The sequence below is a fragment of the Megalopta genalis genome, chromosome 2 (genome assembly GCF_051020955.1).
Source record: "Megalopta genalis isolate 19385.01 chromosome 2, iyMegGena1_principal, whole genome shotgun sequence".
NCBI lineage: Eukaryota > Metazoa > Arthropoda > Insecta > Hymenoptera > Halictidae > Megalopta > Megalopta genalis.
In genome coordinates, this window is record NC_135014.1 from 41,604,416 (window position 1) to 41,625,271 (window position 20,856).

The 20,856-nt window shown below is 36.8% G+C and overlaps 1 long non-coding RNA gene across 1 annotated transcript in view; it reads right to left on the bottom strand.

Moving 5' to 3' along the window:
- Positions 1-18,042: 18,042 nt before the first annotated feature.
- LOC143258893 (uncharacterized) overlaps positions 18,043-20,856 on the bottom strand; it is a 251,218-nt gene continuing 248,404 nt past the window's right edge. The window contains exon 5 of the long non-coding RNA XR_013032847.1: positions 18,043-18,439. This is a non-coding gene — a long non-coding RNA (uncharacterized LOC143258893). The remainder of the gene's footprint in view (positions 18,440-20,856) is intronic.

Sequence of the window (20,856 nt, forward strand, 5' to 3'; positions counted from 1 at the left end):
GGACCAGCTTGTTAGATCATAATCAAAATGCTTTTTCTTAAATTTTGCTATTGCTTAAAATGACAAAAGAAAAGAAAAAAACTCTCGTTTTTCAACTTTCTTATCTGAGCCTATAACGAAAATTTAGAAAATGTGTTTTGTAGATCTCGGTAACTTGTATATGAATGCTGAAAATTTCGTCGAAATCGAATAACGCAAAGTCAAGTTACAGCGTTAAACGATTTAAAAAAGTGCAGATTTCTCACACTTATCGGTTAAAAGTGTCAAAAATCGGGACAAAACTACGATTTTTGTGATCTTTAATCGTTTACAGCTCATATAAAGGTCAACCAATTTCGATTAAATTTTCAACACGCATATAAGTTACCGAGATCTACAAAACCCCTTTCTTAAATTTTCGTTATAGGCTCAGATAAAAAAGTTAAAAAACGAGGGCTTATTATTTTCTTTTGTCATTCTAAACAGTGACAAATCTAGTTACAATCTAGTATACTGATCTCCCCCTATCATCTGAAAAAAAATTGAAGTCGTTTAGTCCGGTTTTAAAAAAGTTATTGCGTTTTGAAAAGGGCCCGAATATTATCGGGAGTCACTGTACGTTTCACGATCAACATGTAAACGCAGTGGTTCGATTAAAATACGAAAAGTCACACCGTCAATTTAATGAAACAAGGTACATAATCTACGTATAAACGCGGTTGTTTGATCGGACGTTTGAACACAGATAAATAGTTCAAATGCCTATCACATAACACTATTGGGCCTCATCCAATATAGCAGATTCAATTTTAAGGTAATTAACAATCGTAAGATAGCAATGAACGAGGCAGTTTTCATTAATAATCTTCATAGCTGTGCACCTTCCTCATTAATACCAGAGGAAATAATGTGGATATATTGGGCCTAGTATTTATCTGTTGGACAGACCGATCAAGAGATGGTCCTAGCTCCGACATTATCGTAAATTCCTCCGAGCCGATTACGATGACCAGGTAGAAGAGCGGGCGTGAAGTGTCGATCGTGTGGTCTCGAACCGGTCTGTAGGTGTCTGCGCGTCAGGTAACCGATGCAGTAAAATGAAATTACTTGAGTACGTCCGAGACGGATACAGGGGGCGAAGGGGGGTGAGCGGGAGGAGACGGAAGAGATAGAGAAAAAAGAAGAAACGGGGAACGGAGAGGGAGAACGCCGTTCGCCTTTATGTCCTCGTTAACGGTACCGGATTTGCCTCCAATTTAAAATCTCGCGGTGAAAGCCTCAAAAAAGTGGAGGGAAAATAGAAGTGGAGGGACAGAAATAAAGGAAGAGAAAGAAGTCACAATAGAGCTTCCTTCAAATCCGATTACACCGGACGCGGGAGAGAATACTTTTAGAAATGTAATTTTTATGCAAATTCTCGTTTTTATGAATTATTTTCTAATTATTTGAAGAACGAAAAGATTTCTTTTTTGTTGGTGAGAAACATCTTTATGGTGAATATTGAGTAATAAATAGTCCGCGGATTTTTATGCAAAATAATAAATATCTGTGCATTAATTGCAAGTTACGGATGCTACACAGATGATACAGATGATACAGATGCTAATGCAACAGGATTTTAATTGTCCTTTAAATGTTTTTACTGTGCTGTATTTGATTTACTCGGTTTTGTAATAAATGCATACAATGTGCTGCTTAAATAAGAATATGTCAGTATGCAGATTGTCTTGTGTTTTACAAACTTGCATATAGGCATTATAAATGTATGAGAACTCGCAGCCTACTTATCACTACCATCTGACAAGACAAGTTAGCCGTGGCATTAATTATTTGTTAATACTTTAACTGAACCCTAAACGTGATTATTATTGTATATTAATGACAAGAGTAAATTTATTTAATCATTGTACGATTTCTATTATAATATATGCTTAAATAAAGAAATTGATCTAAAAATTTGTCGTAAAAATTATTATAATATCAAGAACGGTATGACAAAAGATCAGAAATCAGTTACTCTGACTGGTTCTGAACTGGTTTAGTCATTTCTCCCTAATTCGTGCTCAGATTGCGCACAAAAATGGACAATTTGGGAAGAAGAGATTCGGTCATTCGAGCCTTGGTTTTGTTTTTATAGTTGTTGACAATCGGTAACTATAAAAACGAGCCGCAACTGAGCGCGAATTAGGGAGAAATTACTGTATGCACTGGTGTTAATATGCATGCCATTTGGCGATTAAAAAATGTGCAGATACCATAAATGTATCGAGATTCGCAGACTACTTATTACTAAACTGTAGATTTTGCAAGATACAAATTTCCTTCATCTCTTATATTCAATTTTTCTAATCTTCCTATGTTTTAAATTGCAGCTATGCATTTTTCTCATCAGTGCATAAAATGCATGGTCTACTTATTACCAGACTGTGGATCTTAATGTTCAAAATTAATTATGAGAAACGTAAGTCAGATGAAAATATCTTTTATCTTTTAATAATAGTAATATATAATAATGTGATATATAATGTAATATAATAATAATTAATGTAATATATAATAATATAATAATGGAATATAATAATGTGTAATGTGTTATCTTTAAATAATAGTAATAAAAATAATGTGACAATATTTTTTTATTCATATACTTTTTGATTCAAGCTAAAATCTCTCTCGCTACTGTTATTAAAAATCTTACAGTCAGCAAACTTTTGAATTTGAAGCTAATATTAAAAATAGACAGTCCGTAGATGTTCCGATGAATAAACTGCTCAATTCTCAGAACTGGTTTCGTTAAGGATTCACAGAAACGTGCAAGTAGAGAAATGCCAAATGCATCGATGGATAACGTTAATTTAATAATCGACAGATTCTTTCCGCGAACCAGCGATCGGTAGGAAATTGTATGAGTGCTAATCCTCTGCGTCAGGACGTTTACGATGAACACAGCGAAGCCCCGATAATCGCTCGCGTGTCACAAAGGCGCGAAGGACGTAACAGAGATACAAGCTCGATACGGTATACTACAGCCTGATCTCCTCGATAAGGTAATTACAAAATGCTAATACACAGAACTACCGGACTGCGTTCTTTACGCATAACTCTGCCCGCCGTGTGTTCATTCAACAACTTTTCAGAAATCCAATTTTCTGAGCAATCTTATCTAGAACTAGAACTATTAAACCAGTCAAAATAACTGGCCTCTATCCTTTTTCTTTTACGAATCCTGATATTACAAAAATATATCCACGAGAAATGTTCGGATAAACTTCCATATTCAAGCCTACCTTATGATAGAAATCGTACAAGTTTTAAATAAATCTAACCTCATCATTATTATAAACAAATACAGTAAATTCTTCCTTTCAATTTGTAAACAAAAATGGACAATTTGGGAAAAAGAGATACAATTACCCAAATTGTCCATTCTTGTATACAAGCTGAAGGAAAATTGGGAAGAATTTATTGTACAGTGTTAATAGATTAAAATGTTCGTCAGTTTTGCTTTTTTATTTATTGCTTGGCAACGAACGATAGCGAGTAAATTCTTTATGTGACAATGTTAGGAATAGTTGTAGCATGCTTTTCGTTGATCATCTTGTCCACCCGATTCATACGAAACGTGCAAACCTTTTTCATTGACACCGCTGTTTTTCTCCATTTGAACGTGTACGATTTTTGTACAAAATTATTTCAGATCGTTTTACATTATACTCTTAACATTGAATGAACACAAAAGTATTCGCTGTGAATTTTTAACTAGGTGATATAATAAGCATCCTCTCCGCGATAAAGACTCCAAACTGATATCTCCAGATGCAATATTTTAAGAAATTTTTGTCACCTCAATGACCGTACTTCAGCATTCGAAGACTCAATATCCCCGAAGATGGCGTAACCAGGTCGACGGAACGTCCGCGAGAGGAACATTTAGAAAACTGTTTGCACACCTGAAAGGTAAGATTTTTGGAATTTACATGGCGAGCCAAAACGCCGGACCCGTTCGGTTCGATGCTCTCGTATGCCACAAGCCCTCTTAAATTCCTGCGCGTCCTCGGTACAATGTATTCGCATTGTTGAACGATATCCTCGCCACTGGACATTAAATATTACAAGCGAGCAAGCTCTAAATTAAACGCGGGTTTAAGCCCGGCCAGATTAGCCACTACGTAATGCATAAATACGGTGCACGGGCACCGGTGCCTTGGTCCAATGTAATGTCGGGACTTACGAGCACTGTGTGTCCCGAAACACGTTCCTTATCGTTCCGGTATCTCGTGCAATGCCGATGTTACAAGTTCGTATCGAGTGTCATTAAGTGTGATTATATTACCCCGCCTGTTCACGTGTATACAAAGAAAGAGCAAGAAAGGGAAAGAGAGAAAAAGAGAGAGAGAGACGCGAAGGTTCTGAGCAGAAGACACAAGGGGGTGAGGATTCCGTGCCGTGTTGCCAGGAGAAAGACAGAGATAGAAGAGAGAGAGAGAGAGAGAGAGAGAGCAGAGAAGCCGCTTTTACGTCGATATGTAATTTATTGCTATATCCGATATTAAAGTATCGTGAATAAGACGAAGGGATTGGCAGAAGGTTTACCTGCAACTTTTTCCCTTTTCTTACCTTCGCGAGGACCCCTATAACCTGCCGCACGCGGGAGTTTCTTCCTCCCCCTACCTAAGAATTTTTTTCTGCTAAATGTATCTTTTACTCCTCGTTTTTTCTTTGTCTATTGTTTTGACTGCTCAGACAATTCATCCTTTCTCTCTCTCTCCTCTCTTTCTCTCTCTGTTTTTGTCTATTGTTTTGCCTCAGCGATTTATTGCGCATATTTCGAAACTTTAAAGAAACATTGCGTGTTCGCTGGATTTCAGACTGGGATCCGTTCGATTGTTTATTAATAGACCGAAGATCTTTTTATGCAAAATACAAATATTCAAAGTCAATTGTCAAAAACAGAGAATTGTCAAAACAGAGAAATGTATTGTCTCTGTTAATAATTTGAATTAACGACTTCAAATTAATAAATTCAGTAATATTAACGACAATATTAACAACAATCACAGTTTTGTGATTGTTGTCATTAAGTATGGAATGCATGCTTTACTCTATAATTTTACTATAAAATCTATTCATTTCATATTTAATGACCTGATATTTCACCCGCTCAGTTTTAGTATGAATGCAGAAAATCCGCTGTCTGGTTATTAATGTATTTATTGTCCTACCGGGGTTGAAATACATATTTTAGCTATTTTATTCAGTATTTAATAAATACAATTTATCTGCTAGATGATTCGAGTAAATATAGTAATGAAAATATTTACTTCAACAGAATTGCCAGAGTGCACGTTTAAAAAACATAGAAAGTGTTTCGATGTGCCAATAATTGTGCAGGAGCGATTGGACAACGATTATACAAAATTTACAATAATGGTTACATAGCCTGTCTCGGAATGTTTACGCAATAATTGCATAGTTACAATTTAGGTTTCCATGGCTACGATAGCACATGTAAATACAAATGCAAATAGACTTTCACAAATTGATATAAACAAATTTGTACGCACAGAGCTACAAGACAGAGGCTACAGAGAGTACAAATAGGCTACTTGAAATGTATCTACCAACATTGTCCACGGTGAAAAAAAAGCGAAAGGTTTATCAAAGAAAATGATAATCTGTGGAGAGATTTTGTTTGTTCTTTTATGATACAATAAAAGAGTGCAGGAAGCGCAAGTTTTTGACGACGGCCGGGTGTAAAGGGGCAGATAAGGCGTGGATAAAACTAAAAATTATAGTATTCCCCCGTTTCCTGGCGCCATGAATGAACCGAGGAACCTGACTTTCACCCCGAAACGCACACTCATCTTCTCTCGCCCCTGGTAAAACTAACAAACCGGTGGCCCAGCCGTCCCTGTAATTTTTTAATTACGAGGCCACGTCTCTCAGTTACTTAGGCCCGGTGACTTGCAACCGGTGTCTAGAATCCACTCCCTAATTTTTAATAACACCTAGCACCAGAGAGCCGGTAATAAGTTTGTAGGCGGTTCTCGGAGCGTTTCGAGGCAGGGGCGGAAAAAAACAAAGCACCAGGACGAGGTGGAATGGAAGAGCGAGTGGGCACACCGGAAAACATATTGGTAGCGTTGAATTATGACCCATTTCGTGCTGGATGGTATATTCTCGGGCGTTGAATAAAGAGAGGCAGGATCAAGACTTTTTTTTTATGCTTAACGTGGCGTTAACGTTGCAGGTTTGATATACATATTATTTAATGCACTTAATATTATGTACTCGAATGGCAGTACTACTAAACAATGCTACATCATTTTCTAAAATAACTTTTACATTATTAAATTGTTTTATATTTGAAGAGTTATTAAAGTTTTATGTTTCATATGCATGCAATACAGAAACAATACAAAATCAAAATACTATACGTTGGTAGAAATATCTTAGTTTTGTTGTTAAAATAGCTTCGAGTGTGACGGATTAATTAACTACTGTTTATAAGTATTTTGAGAAAAATGGGTGGTCAAAATACAAAACAATATGAACATTTAATGAATTTATAAATACTGTTATATTCTCTTCAACTTATTGATGTTATTTAGAAGAACAATGAATGTGTACGTAGCTCCTGTATATTGTAATTAATGCAGACAGTTCGTATTTTTCATGAAAATTCGCAGTCCAGATATTACTGTTATTTTTATGAGAACGTATTATGGTAGATCTGTGAATAATATTTTAATATCAATAAATGATATTAAATTGGTATCTGTAATTTTTATTGTTTAGTGCAATCTAATAGTCTCACTTTGATTACTGCTAATTCAATCATTCACTACATCCCATACGCAGAGTATATGAGTAATATATTAGGTAAATGGTTAGAAAAAATAGAATTGAAATGTTTCTTTCGCGTTAAAAACATTTTTGTTTATCTATCTTAAGCATAATTTTCATTGTTCGATATTGATCGTGTAAGTTTCCATGAGACAACAATCATAGTCACAGCTTTATTGAAAGAAATATTATTTATTTATTACTATTTATTCTACAGTTTATAATACAGTTCAAATAAATGTACCGAGTTAGGAATCTGTATGGGTCAAATTTGTCGGGTCTCTAGCTTCAGCTTGTGTCAGCTGTGTTCGCATGCAAAACGCAATCTAATGTAATTGAATATAATTCATAGTATGATCTTTCTGACCGAATTCGCAATATAGAGGTCATGATTGAATAGTGAGCGCAGGAATAACTAGGCAGTGCACAGCAAATATTCATATAATAGTTATTGAAAGTAGTAGTTGCAAAATTTAGTTTATAAAGTTATCTAGTGTCAATATCTTTTATACATTTTCCATTCTCAAATATCTTTTATGAAATAAAATTTATCGTAGATCAATAAGTATGACGGTTCGTCGATACGTTTCTCCTTCTTGATAACAATGATCAAATTCCATATTTTCATCGATATTCAAACAAGAAAAATTGGATTCGGTGAAATACTGAAAAACTCACAATTAGTTTTGCTGCGTAAAGATTATTCTGATGATTTTGTATTAGAGCATATTATTATATTGTATGCGTACTTTCTATGCTTTAAAAGCGAAATTTCCTTCAACCAGTTAGCTACTGCGATCCTTTTGAAAAATATATGAGCGGCTGTTATAATATAAAATTCGAATGGAATAACTATTTCATTTTTTAATTTCGTTACTAACCAGTTCGTTGATTTTGACGAGTATATTCGTCATAACACAAAATGTTGTCATTTCTTTATGACGAGTGTGCTCGTCAGAAACAGCTAACTATTTGCTTGAAAAGAATGTAGAAACGCATGAACACGATCGATCAAATCCGACTCATCGAAAGTTATGTAATTTTAACGCGGTGCCGGAGGCGTTAAAATACAATGGACGAGTAAACTCGTAAATAAAAGTGCCGGTAAGAAAGAAATTGGAGCAAGATGTCCGGCATTGTTCGAATCCACGTGGAAGCGTAAGATAGAACAGCGACAGCCGGCCGGGCAATACTCGAGCTTTATTATGCGCGCGATCCGTGCGCGTTCTAACCAAAGCTTATGAATAAATATCGCGATTTCCGTCGACAGAGAGATCGAAGCCGAAACCTAGCATCGATGGCGCAGCAACAGAACGGATCGATAAAAATTCGTCTCGTACAGGCAGCCGCCATAAATATTCCAATAAAGGTCGACCGTGCGTCGTCGAGCCGCCTTGAGAACGTTTCGTCTCTGTCCCTATATTCAATGCTCGCCGAGGTCCTGTGGCCGGCGATAAAAATTTTCCAACATATTTTTTTCGCCATTCCCTTGTTCCTCTCTGTCCGTTGTACTCGCGCTTCGCAACAGTCTACTGGATGATCGTGTCAGCATCAACATGTTCCTTCCCTTCCCTTTGAATTGTCTCTGCGGAATCGCGTCTCTGATATTCCATGGCATCCTTATTCACCGAAATAGCGTTCCTGAGACTTTTGCAGTTAATTTTTACCGCTGTACGAGTTGCGCGCTACGATTAGAGACTAAAATTTTCGAGATGGCAGCTTAATCTATTTAGAAGTTTGTAATTACTAGACTGCGGCTTTTGTGCATTTATAATAAAAATGACCAGGTAAGACGATAAACAATGAAGACGTTAGAACAAATTCAGAACATCGGATTCTCCTCAATTTATTCTAATCATCGAAAGAGAAGAAATACATTTTCATTTTGCTCCTGTTCTCTGCGATTGATTCAGACAACTTGTGTTGTGCATAAAGATCCGCTGTTATGGCAAAAATAAACAAACTGCTGGAAATGCCGGTTCATTATTAACAGCTCGTTAAAGTAATTAAGAAAAAGAATAAGTTTGTAGTTGACTCTCATTCGTTCTAATTAGTTCAGAACATTTTTATTTTGCATAAAATTTTGCAATCTAGTGATGAAGATTTCAGATAGGATCTGTTAAATATGAATATTCTCTTCTTTTACGTCAATATATACGTTCTGCTCTTCCTTCAATCCAAAATAGAAGCATTAAAATAAATGTAGCGATGTATTAAATATTTTCCTTTTCATTTTCATATGTATGAAGTTTTTAAAGACAAAGTATTTTGAGTTATTCGAGATAACCTTTAAAGCGATCATAAAAAAACTAAAATAAAATAGTTATATTTTCTCCTTGATATCGAGTAACTTTTGTACTTAAAAATGTGTGCGTCCCAAAAATGTGTTTCTTCAAACACCCCGTATAACTGTAAAAAAATTAAAGAAACATGTTTTCAGAAAAGAGAGTCACCAATGAATCACTTCATCTGAAATAAATAAAAAGCAATAAACCATTCGATTGTTACAAACGCGTTCTGCTTCATTCCGTGGTTTCGTCGGATTACGTAATAATCTGTAGACGTTTGATTGCAGACGTTAACAGGCTTCGGATAATTGGATCTAGCTTCGATTAAGAGATCGAAAAATTCCTCGCAATATGCAATGCATAATAATAATCGTAGCGGTGGAGTGAATGAGAACGAGAATCCAGTGGCATGGAAGTTTGATTTGGAAAAAGGGCCATCAACACCGGCCATTGTCCACACGTCAGTTGCCACGCTCGACGGTTAAACACTGCGTTGCATTATCAGAGCAGATACAAGTGTCGGGCCATAAATATTTCCGCGTTACAATAAAATTATCCACGTAAGCGTAAACGCATCGAAAAGGATCGAAAACCCGACGACACGGTTCGTCGAACGAAACAACGATTGCGTAACGCAGAAATCGTTTTGAAAATCAATTTACGATCGCACAGTCGAATCGGTCAGCCGTCCCATTCAATTTAAATATTTAACGGAAGAGAATAATAACGCTCCATTATTCGCGGCGATGCAGTATATGTTGTGTGCCTCCTATCGGCGGCTATTATTAATGTTACCATTTACCATCGCTGTTGGCGCAATTGTCATCACACCAGACGGTACACGGCACTAATTACCATCACGTCGGTCTATTGTTCCACTTAAAGCTGATTGTTATCGTTACGCAAATTGCAGCCAATGTAGTGTGCGTCAATAATGATTTCGCACCGATATCAATTTCGTCGGGAGCGACACGACGCGATATAGGAATGCGTGGCCGTTTGCCAGCGATTTTTCTTATTGTTAACGACATTCTGATCGTTGTTAAGGGGAGCGCGAAATACTTCTCCGCCGCTACAGGACGTAGAATAAATCGCCGGCTACGTAATCGGACAAAATAGTAACTGGATAATGTTTTGTTAGATTGAAACGATCGATCGAGGTCGATGCGCTCCACACGGCAGCAAAATTAAATTTGCAAATTACTTTTTCATCTTGCAGTTTGCTACGTGTGTTATACTGCTCTTGTCGATGCAATAAATTACTATATGAAACGACTCGTTAGTCTTAAATATATGGTGTTGCCGTTTAGCAACGCGATTGTTTCCAATGTTTTAAACATGGAAAAGGTGTAGCGAAGTCAAATAAAATTATAACAATTTTCGAAATCTTTTTAAACAGTTTTCATAATTTACATGTGCGGAGAGACTTTGTGTTTCAATGTTTTTACAATATCATGCGTTTAAAAATTTACTTGTGAATTTAGAAAACGTGAAACCCGATCATTAAAATAAAACTCGTTTTAGTTGGCACGTTTGATATAAATATTTTTACCGTGGCGTTTACAATAATTAGATCGTTAACAATTTCTTAACATTATCGAGTCTATTGTATTGTTAGACTTTTAATTCTCTTTGTGAAAAATAAAAATTCTCTACCTCGACTGCAACAAACAGGAGTTAAATAAACATTCATTTTCACGCCTTAACATTTTTAATCGGTTGAAAATGATCGGATAAACAGCATTGTTAAATTTTAATGCATTTAATGTGTTGTATTCGACCTAGTCACTTTGTCATGAATGCATAAACTCTGCAGGCTATACGTTATAATACCAGTGTGTGTACAATACTAATTGTTAGCTGATACTGATCAACCGTGTTACGTCTTTCGAAGAGTTTATAAATCACTGAGGATTAATAAATTCAAGTAGGAGAGAGAACGCAGAGAAAAAATGTAGCTTGGAAAATAAATCTAGAATGATCGACGCGACATGAGGGATATAAACACTGTTGCGCATACGAGTCGAACGTTTTCTTATCTGTCCACAGCAAATAAAATAGTGTTCGCCGTATTAGGTTGGCTATAAAATCCGTCACATTTTTATTCAGCGAAAAAATAATTTTTTAAAGAATCGCAATCACGATCCTATAACGAAGATAATTTATAAAATCGAACTGGCAAAACATTTGTAATAATCTGTCACATCGTAAGAAATGAAACATGAACTTTCCACTATTTTATTAAACAAGAATTCGCAGAGATTTTGTCACTTTTTCGTATTGAATAATCGTGTTATACTGTATTTGATAATATGAAATCAAATTTCGTCTAACAAATTGACTGCTGTAACAGTAATCATAAAAATTCGTCAAAATCGAAGTAATTTATCAAATAATACGAAAAGTAAGAAGCTGCAATTTATTAGGATGATTTTATTTTCTGATCCTATTCTTTTTCAATTTCACATCTGAAGTTTTCAAATCTGAACAGATCATACGAATCACACGTAGGTACGGATGGGAAAATATTAAAATTTCCGATAGATAGAATTGTCTCTCAACAAATTGGATGTAATAATTACATAATTTTTGTGAGGGATTCGGTAATTGTATTACGAATGTTACATTCTTCGGTTGTAATTTATTCGATGACAGCAATGAATATTGTTCAAAGCAACGTGTGCATAGCGCATGCACGAAGTTGACAAAAACGTTCTTGTACGTAGGATGTGTCTGCAGCGAGTGCTGCGACGCGAGTGGACGCTGCTTGGCTCGGACAGCGTCTCTTATTAGCCGCTAAGGCGTCGCGACGCCCTGGTTGCAGAAAACTCCGCGAGATGGGGACGCCCGTAAAGCTGACAACCACGAAATACAAGGCAGAACGAAGCGTCGCGACGCTCGAACAGTCACTAAGTTTCCCATTTTTGCTTGCTCCACTTGCATACGTTGTCACTGGAACGCAGTGAACCGGGAAACTGCATTGCTTTGTAAAGTTTCTTGAAAACACAACATACCGAGGCAACAGCAAACATACAGTGATGCAGGTATAGTATAAAGTAACACCTTAGAAGCTACAGAGATACAATGCAATAGTGATAAAATAAGAACTTTTTCGATAAGAGTCTAGTCTTGCTGTTTCTTGCGAATAGATTACAAAGATAATTGTATAGAATGAATACAGATTGTTCAAATTAATTCTAGTAACTAAATAATAAAACGATAAGTCCGATAAAAAATAGAGTTTTAGTTCAAACATTGTATAAAGACAAAATAAATTAATCTATACGATCGTTATAGTTTCCTGTTATAGTTATTTTCGTACCAATATGAATGATAATTGTAATCTACAATATGAGCCACATGTTGATTATGGTACAGTTAATTGTAAATCACGTGATTAATTGCTAATTACCTCGTAGTTAATGTGATCAAGTTGAGAAAAATAAATTTATAAATTAATTAATTTTTATAGTTTACGATTACTTGTGAAGATGAAGAACAATCTATATTTTATGCATTTGTGGCGAGTAGCTGCAATTGAAAATAATAGAAAGATTTAAAAAATTAAAAAATATGAATATACTATTTTCAAGCTATTGAAGTGGTTAGTAAGAGGAAGAACGTTTTATCTTATTTACAGACAATTTTTGTTGTGCATAAAAATCCGCCGCCCGACTACGACGATCAAAACAATACTGCGAAATGATAACTAGATTGGGAATCTTTATGGAAAATTGAAATTGTGCTCATCAATTTTAAGAAACTGGAAACAAATAGAAACTTCATTTTTGTTTTAATAATCTTAACACATTCAAAATAAAACGTCGATATTCTGGAATTCAATGAATCTCTTTTCACAGTTTTAAATTTAATCTGCCCATTTTTATCGTAAATACATAATATAGGACAGTTACGAGTGAGAAACAATTCCTCAATGACTGGATCATCTATTTCTAACAATTATTCGCATTCCGTTCCTAGCAATCACGGAACTTGGAAAACATTCACACTATAATACAACGCACGATATCTCCCATGGAAACTGTGAATGAAAACTACTTAAACAAGCAAATTAGTTAAGTCACGGCAGAGAAATCTCGGCGAGAGCGTCCGAAAAACGTCGGTTCAGCTCCGTCCGGCTCTGGGCGAGCAAAAAATATCGACATGCGCTTTAACGTACGCCTCATATGGCTGCCGAGTGCATCTAGACTGTCGCTATGGGAATATAAAAGGGAGCTACAATGATAGACAGATAACTAGTGGAGGAGAGAGGATGGACACGGGTAGAGGGGCGAGGGGTTCGTCGCCAGAGGAATCGAAGAAGGATGAGAAGGTGTAGGAGGAGGGTAACAAGGGACCAGGAGGAACGAGCGGGTACAAAGGGAAGAAAGATCGAAGGAGATGCTTGTCACCTCCTACATCTTGCACCTTCGCGCGCGGGGTCTACACGTTTTTCCATTCTACATACGCCTCCTTTTCCAGCAGCCCGCGGATCCCGTTCGCTCCACCCTATTCCGCGGGGCTGTCCTCCACCCTGCACCCTCCAGCCCCGTGCTCCACGGCGTCTTCTCACCCGACGCTAACCGTCCACCCCCTACACACAGAATAGACAGAAGGAGAAGAAGAAGCGAGGGGATCGTACCCGCCGCGCCGGAGGAAAAGGTGACCGAGGAAGATCGGTGGAGGGGATGTGCTTGCTTCGAGCATAGCTAACTAGCTGAATCTGAATCAATACTTACTTCCTCCCACGGCCGTTTCACCATCTTTTTCTCTTTCGCTCGCTTACTCGCTCCTTCCTCGAGCCCCACCGCCGCCCCTCAGGCCCTCCTTTTTAGCGAAAGGACTTTCGGGGTACCCCCCTGCACATACCTCTCGCCGCCCCGTCCACTCTCTACTTTACTGTCTTTCGGTTTCTCCTTGTTCGCCAGCCGCCCGCACCCCGCGGACCCACCCTACGCCCTCGCGTTTCATCCCGCCACCCTCGCCTCACAGTGCTCCCACCCTTATCGGCATCCTTCTTCCCTTTGCGAGCGGCATTTTTCGATAGTCGTCACGTTTGATCAGCCGAATTCACGCTTCCCGCGGTCCTCGCCCATTCCAGATTTCGTTTGCAAGCCTTTCGCGAGGAACTGCTCTTCGACCTGGCCGAGCGGAAGATCGGATTCTAGTGGAGGACGCGCGTAGCTGGAAGTTTCTCGTTCTCCGGGATTTTGGTAATGAAACTGGGATTGCCGTTGCTTGATACTCGCACGTCTAATATCGGTGAAAACAAGATGTCTGTAGTCATGTATGTAATGAGTGTTTCATTGATTTCATCTGTAAACATGAATTTATTTAACTCGTGTACTATGTGGGAAATATGAACAAACTATTTTACCATTGATTACATCGAAATACAGTTTCATTTGTCCGTTGTTTACACTAATCTTATCGAGCACTAAAAATTACTGTCGTGTAATGTTCTATAAATAGAAATGGCAAGACTGAATTTATTTAGAAATTTCATCATTTATGTCTTAATGTATGATCGAACTAGAAATCTATTCAATCATGCCCTAAAAAAGAGTCTTTATGATGGAGACGTTGTAGATAATCTTACAATTAAAAATGTAAAACAGGTCAATCTGACCGTCGTGGTAAGTTTATTATTAATATTTAACACTATGACAACAATCTCAAAAATAACGTAAAAATAAGTATCTTATTTACTCAAAATAAAATTGAAAAGTTAAGTGGTATGACACAATAAAATTAAGTAGATGTAATAGATCAGTGTAAAACTTAATTTTGTAATCTGAGTAGATAATTTCATCACCCACATGGGTGACAAGAAATTGTGTTCAGCGTGAAAGTAAAACTAGACATACAAAATCTAATAATTGTAACTGTCACGAAAATGACACAACGAAATATTAACAGAGCCATTAAAGTAAATAGCATCGCCGGATGCGAATGATGAAAATCCAAGGAAGTACTTCGAAATGCTGAAACAATTTGGAACCAGCCGCGATTATTACCCTTCGAAAAGTGGATTGGTATATGTGGCAGGGAAAAGAATTTCTAGAAGGAAAAGAGAAACTGTGTGCGGAATGGATATCAGACAGTTTTGGTTTTAGTCTAGCTACTTTAAAATTCGAGTCTCCTCCTGTGGCATCACGATCTACTGACTGCCGCGACTCAAGGGCCGATTCGAGGGGTTGTTTCCCCTTGACAACCTACCGGCATCCCCTCCAAGGTTTTACGACACCGTTCCACCACAAGGCTCTAAAACACGGAGCTTATCTCTTAAGTAAAAAGTACAGGAAATCCAAGCTTCGCGCAGATTTCTCTTTTCACGGTGGAGCCGAATTTAATTTCAGCCTCGAAGTACATCGACGTTTATAGGAAATTTTTGTATTTCGACTTTCCGAAGTCAACTTCTGTTTTATGGAAACGAATCTGTTATTAGAGAAATTGATTCAAGACGAATATTGTGCAGAATACCAAATTTTTCTATTAGCTATCGCACATGTTATTGAAATTTTCATTTTAGTTTTCCATAAAATAACGTTAAACAATCTTTCATGTTCTTTAGAAAAATATGCATCCTAATTAATATTGTTTATTTTCTTTGGCAAGAGAAACAAATGTTACACTATATTTAAACTGCGTTACTACGTTTTTAAGAAAATACAAAATCGTTATACAAAATAAAAGTTATCTTCATAAAATCAAGAAAAAATAAAAGTAAAAATTTCTTTATTTATTTAATAATTTCGGCGAGTCTTTAAATTCTTTAAATATTTTCATTGTTTGAATTTTCACCTATCCACTGTTATTGTAAATGCATAAAATCCGCAGTCTAGTTATGATACACTCATTGCATGTTAACATCCTCGAATACAAAAACACATGTCCACTCTGGCGAATGACAAGATAAAGATATCTATCTTTCACAATTTCACAGTCTACCAAAGAATCCAATAATACACCACACAGTTTCATTTCATAAATCGATTTTCCGTTTTCACGTTTATCTCTGTTCTGTTTTTCTATTATTTCTGTTCTTTTTAAACCAATACATATTCGTTATTCATTGCTTTCTTCGTAAATAACAATTAAATTCCATTTCTAAAATCTCGATCAAACTCTATCGAGTCTAAAGAAAATTCTTTCGACAGTTGCGATTATCTTATCTCACAAGAGGCGAAGATTTCTCATCATAGATCTCGCTATCTGCCGTTTCCTTGTTTACCCATCAGTGTTAGCGCACTTCACAGATACTAAACTACTCGATTCGAGCCTCTGTAGATTAGACGGCGGGGATTTTTGCATAAAGAAAGCTATTAATCTCGTTCTCTTTGGGAATCCGAGAACCATGACAGAAACGACGCTCGAGCGAAATGGAAAAGCGAGGACCCGGTCGAATTCATAGGTGAGATTACAGCGACTTCTAACGCGGTCGTTTCGCTGCTATCCACCCTGCTCGCGTCCGGCTGATCCTCCTGCTGTATCTGGAAGTCTGTGGGCAAAGCTGGGAGGAGAGACCGTTCTTCATTCGAGCCGCAAGGGTTCCGTGGATATTATAATTCCCTGGGTGGTCGCGGCTAATTGTGTTGCGTGGGTGTGAATATGGTTTATAGTTCGGCGGAAAAGCTGGCCGCGGGCCAGGCAAACGAGCTCACGTGACGTCACGCGACGGAAATATCCGAGCGGGCTAATTAGGCGAGGCACCTCTCCTCTTACGCTCGAATGCAAGCGGAACTCATGCGTCGCGACGTTTCTGCAACGCCATGACTGGAGATGCGTGCCGCGCGTTCGGATTGCGTGTGCTTTACAGGAGGTCGCCTCCTCGAGGAACAAGGGGACGATAGCGTGGATAGCGAAAGGCGTCGAATTGCAGGAGCATACCGATGTCACCGCCTGGATGGCAGGATCGATTTAATTACTCGGCCGGTTCGCGCGCGTTCGAAACGATCCTGCTCCTCACCCTGGACGCATTCTTCCGGTCACGTTTTTCGAGGGTTTCTTATTTACTGTGTTTCGAGGCTGGTCGAACAGATAACTTCATGTGCACCGGTTGGTCGACTTAGGAGGGCGCAGGAACGGTTTTTTGAGGAAAGTCTTAATCCTTTGATACAACTCGATATAACGCAACCTCGAAGATGTTACAAAATCGAAGTGTATTTCATTTAATACTTCGATTAAATGGAGAACTCTTTAATTCAGTGAAATTTTTGGGGTTCTTGGTGTGGTAATTGAAGCGTTAATTAAATTAAAATTCAGAAGTTCAATTGTGTGATATCGATTACTTTTTCATCATTCTTACGCTTTTTGGATTCTAATAAAATTAGGACGATGCAAAATATTAGCCTAAAAATTAGTTTTCAAATCTGAACAAATAATTCTGTTATCCATATATTATTAAATAATATTATGATTTAACGTTATCGTTTATTGTTTTCCTTGTTTTATTTTATCCTGTTCGGGATCATTTGCGCAGTTGAAATACAATTTACGTTTCTATAGAACATATGTTAACAGTAGTTAATTAAAATAAAGATATATGTATACTTACAGGGTTTTACTGAAATATATCATTATTAATTACCAAAAGCTGTTTAACGATTTATTTGTACATTAATTATTGAATTAGTGATTGCACATTATTACAAAGATTTAAGACTTGTAACGATTCTGCATGGAATCATAACATCGACCCGTGTGCATAAACATAAACTAAATGCTTGTAATTAGTAAATACGTAGTTTACTGCTAGTACCTACTACGTAATAAAATTCGATAAATATTAGTTTTAGCTATCACTGTTTTTAATAGGAATTTTTACTTGTATTCGTGAGAGAAATAATAAGTTTCAATTATGTTTATAATTGAATTAAGAATACTGAGCGAAATTCTCTCTATTTTAGAAATGAATTTATTACAAACAGAATTTCTCATCAATTTATAACTTATTCTAGACATTTTATATATGTATAACGCATACATATTACGAAGATACATTGTAAAGTGTTCAATGTAATGGTCATGATAAAAGATGTTAAAAATATCATTTCTAGTCTGACTATAAATAGTATACATTTTCTAATAACTCCACTTTCTAGATCCTAATAACATTTGCGATGATTTACTTGTCGAAGATTAAGCAGAAGTGTACTTCAATGTAGGAGACTAGTTGCATTAATTTCAACTTTCACACAAACTGACAGGACTGCTGTGAAATGGAAGTAACTCGGGCTCGCTTTCGTAGAATCAGTTGTCCTACACGAATCAAATCGCCTGTCATTAATATGACCATGCGGCATGTAATCTATCCTTCCGTCACACTAATCGTCCGCAGCATGAAACATAGAAAAAAGAATGGTCAAAACCAGCGCTGCTCCGACTATTACAGCTTCCCTTCACCTTGACTACTTAGCAACTTAAATAGCCTGCGCGTGTCGAGTGCCGAAGAAGATAAAAACCATCGCAACGCGATAACTAAACTACGGATGCTTATGCAGTTATAGTAGATTCGATTCTCTGCCGTATAGTAGGCAGCTTAATTGATGATTTTTATTTAATCCGGAACCTAATAATATCTTGAATATATTAAACGAGTCCTCGGCTGTTTCTGGTTTCCATAAAATAGCCTGTAAAAACTTGTAATTGCGCAAGCATCCGCAGTCTAGTCATAAATGTTCCGCGCGCAAGCTTGTCGTATATAATACTTAATAAGCTACTTCAGCATGTTTCAACATGTCGAATTATTAACAATTATGATTGATTACGTGAAGCTGCTATGGGACAGCAGTGATTAAGGCTCAAATGTTTTATATGTGTAGGCAAGAAATAAAGCATGCTGACTGCTGTTATGTTGCTGATTGTTTATACAAATTACTTTGCATACTGAGTGGTACATTCATTAGTGGATTTTATATATTTTCTGCAATTATTTCTTTAAACGATCTAAGAAACGGTAACCATTTTATTTGATTCCTGTTCCTTAGAACTGATGCTAACATCTTTATTTTGCATAACGATATGGAATCTACTCTTTAGCTGCTTATGAAGAAGATTATGGAAGATAACGATAATAAAAATAGTTACGAACTCCTTATAAAACATAAGAAGATACAGAATAAAAAAAGGTGCTTGATATTTAGATTATGCCTTTTAAAACTGCTTCCAGGGATTGCTGCAGCTTTACAATAAAAGTGCACATCATCCTGCAGCACTTTATCAAAATCCCAAGGCAGTAAATCAAGTTAGTCAGAAATTTATTAAGCAGATCGAAGGATCTGCTTAATAAATCGAAGTTCGAAGTCCAAGGAAGGCACAATAAACACGTTACGAGTTACATCAAAACTAGGACTTGCACGATGCAAGGCAATACGATACTTGCAGAAATATTGTCTCGTTCTTCGAAAAATATTGATAATATAATCTTATCTTGCTCTTGTTTAATTCCTAGAATGGAAAATATTAAACCTGTATCGCGATTTTCTTAATTTTCCTCGATAATATTGGTCTCGGGTTAATATCTTTTTCTTCTCAATTACCACTTTTTCACAATGTAAGTTCAATACATTTATCGGCATTTTTTCATATTATAGGATTTTATTATTTCTATACTATTTTCCATATTATTCTATATAATAACGACTTTGTAAAAGTTTTGAAATAAAATTAAGTGAAAGATTTAACCAAGCATTTCTGTATGTAACAACGTAACCGAAAATTACACACTAATAGCATATAATTACTAGTTCTCTACGATATTTTAATTGGCACACAACTTATCTCTATTCATAAAATATCCAGTCCATGTGATTGAAAATCAATTAGTGTGATTGGAATTAAGAAAGTAGACAGTTGGTTATAAAATAAGTCACAATTGGGGAATTCCCATCACGCGAGGCTATATCAGTGTCGATTTTGATGTTTGCAATCTTTACTGGTCGACTGCGGATTTTATGCATTTATGATAGAACTGTGCAGATCGAATGCGAAACATAAGTATTTCAAAATTCTTTTGCATCATGCTCAACTCATAAAAATGATTAGAAAAAGAAATAGATACCTACCTAGCCATTGTGTCTTACAATTAGTGTACACAATTTTAATTTCGCATAAAAATCCGCAATGAATGCATCAGTTCTTTTCTACAAGATGAAACTTCATTCTTAAAGTAAATAATAACTTCTAAAAAATAAGAACGACTTCAATTCATTAAGATAAGTACGGCATTGTGTTTAACGGTATTTTGATCCTACTGAAAATTCTGAAGGAACCAAGACCAAGATTCTTACGAGACAACGAGTATATTATCTAGCGTTGTTTGCGTTCTTGCCCCGGAGAATCTTTATCTCGCATTGTGAAAATTCTTTTAATTCCTCGTCCCTCTTGATATTCCTTGGTTTCTCGAGACAAGGCAACACAATATCGATACCATTCTAGACCCTGTTCCAACCCTAAACCGCAGATCCAATGAAACGAAAGACTTCCTAACTGGCAGAGCAGTCAACAATAAGCGAATCAAGAATCCGCGGTGCCTATACAAGGTATTTATAAACGCTAATGGCGGAAACATAGTGGGAGATGTTGGTTTGTTACAGGAAGCAGCTCCAGACCGCACGGGTCTAAATGATCCGCGACGAGCCTCGTATGCGAATAGACTGCTCGCGCCCGCGCGGGTTCCGCTTCCTGGTCGACGGTTGATCAAGTCGTAGCAAAGCCACCGAGGTCTGTAATTATTCAACGC